Consider the following 2115-nt stretch of genomic DNA (forward strand, 5'->3'; position numbering starts at 1 on the left):
GGAGGCGGGTCTGGGCGCGGGGCCGGGCCGGGAGGGCCGCGCTGAGGCCGCGGGGGCTGGAGATCCGTCTTTTACCTGAAACTTCCCTCTGAAGATGACGGTGGAGCGCAGTCGAATTGATTTACAGCCTTTTATTGATTTACAGCCCTTTTTTTTCCTGCCGCCGAATTGATTTCCAGCCTTTTCCCTGAGCCTGCTGATCTCTCTCTCGTCGTAGGTCTTGTTTCCTGGGCCCCAGATCCTCTTCAGGCTGCCTTTGAACTCTCCCTGGTTTTCAGCATCCACTCCTTGCTGTTTCATATTAATTAGGCTCGGGAAAATAAATGGGTGAATATGCTTTCTGGTGAATAGGAATGGCTGCAAGCTGGTTATAGAGAGAGTTGTGTTAATTATTCCCTCAGCTCCTCGAGTAATAAGTATCTGGCCTGCTGAAAAAAAAAAATGTTTGGCTTCATCTTTTAACCAGATGGAGCATTTGGACAGAATGGAGTGAAAAGACAATTTTCTTCACAGCTTTCTGGAGACAAACAGGGCCATTGAGTCATAAACCTGAGTTTGCATGAAGGGTATGAGGGAAAGTCTGATGGATGAAGATAGGTTTATTCTAATTTGTGTAATGAAGTATTATTCCAGGCAAGCACTAGGACAGCACCACCTAAGAGCCAGCCACATGGAAGAGGAAGACTTAGTCTACCGCACTCATAAATTTACAACGGAGAAGAATGAATTCCTGACTAAAATTTTAGGAGACAGCAGCTTTGGAGGTGCAGCCACGTGTGCAAGTGGCTGAGAGTGTTCTGAGGGAGACAGAAATGGGGACTAACGCTCCAGTGGTGAGCTCAAATGTGAGGGAGCCAAGTAAAAAGCTTTGATATTCCTGTAAACCCTGAACTGAACCCAGAATTGCCAAATTTTAGCATTCCTGTTTAGTAAGAAGATGTAAAAAAATCTCCGAACCAACAATGAATGGATAACATTCAGAGTCTGTTACACAATATTAATTCTTTTTGACCATGAAGAAAAAGCTAATGTACTTTGGAACCCAAAGCAACACCAAGAATGCACTAAAAAGTCTTTAAATAATTGCTGTGAAGCATGATAGCACTACTGCTGTAGTAGTGTGGGGAAGAAAAGGAAGGAAACATGCATGCATCCTAAAGTTATTGATACTTTAATTGGAGATCTATTAAAGATTTTTCAGTTAAAATGGACAAAGATAAGCTCACAAGAGTTAGGATTCCCTGGAGAGGTGTTACCTGCTGGCTGCATAAAGGTGTCTAGCTCCAGTCTGAAGTCAGCTGTTCATGCTATTAGCAAAGATAACAAAAGACATTTTTAAAAATCAACAGCAGTATTGACTTGAGTGTCTCTGAAAGAGCATCTTGGACAGCCTGACTTGCATGGCTCACATCCCAGCTTTAATGTGGTATCAACATAAGAAAAGAAAGCCAAGAAAGTGCATGAAAAGGCAGATAACCAAACATCAAACTGGCCTTTCAGCACATTCTGAAAATTAAAGGAGAAGCTTAGCAAGAATGAGAGATGTGGGAAGGATTTCCTGGGGTCAGGCTAGTTCAACTCTACAGACTTTCCCCTGTGGGAGTGTGTGGGATGAGCACTGGCTTCTGTGACAGCAGATCCATTTCATGCCCAGAGGAAGTATTTAAAGCTTTTAGCACCTGAGGAATGTGACTTGCTCCAAGCTACAACATATGCCATGGTCTTCATTTGGCCCATAACTTCACTGTTACAGAATCAACACCTAAAATAGCCTCCTGTAAAAGCTCATGTGTTCGGGAAGATTAAAGTTTCCCTCCCTACTGGGCAAAAAGTTTTGTTTTTGTTTTTAAGATGTGAGAGGAATGACTTAGAAGCTGCAGTTAGAAAACCTGGCTTTCTGAGACCCTGAGCTCTGCAGCACACTGCATGCACACAGTGTGCTGGGCTTTTCTTGGAGCAAAAACTGGGTTTGCAGAGTGGTTCCCCTTACAGCTTCCAGGATGTGCAGCCATTTGACTTTTACAGTGAGGACAGCAGAGCAGCATGGAAGCAGAAGCAAGCAGAAGGGACATATTGTCAAGTTTTGCCTGTGTGAGGTACCAAATCAAGGTTCAG

The sequence above is a fragment of the Chaetura pelagica genome, unplaced genomic scaffold, assembly GCF_000747805.2.
Source record: "Chaetura pelagica isolate M959 unplaced genomic scaffold, ChaPel_1.0 scaffold124, whole genome shotgun sequence".
Lineage (NCBI taxonomy): Eukaryota > Metazoa > Chordata > Aves > Apodiformes > Apodidae > Chaetura > Chaetura pelagica.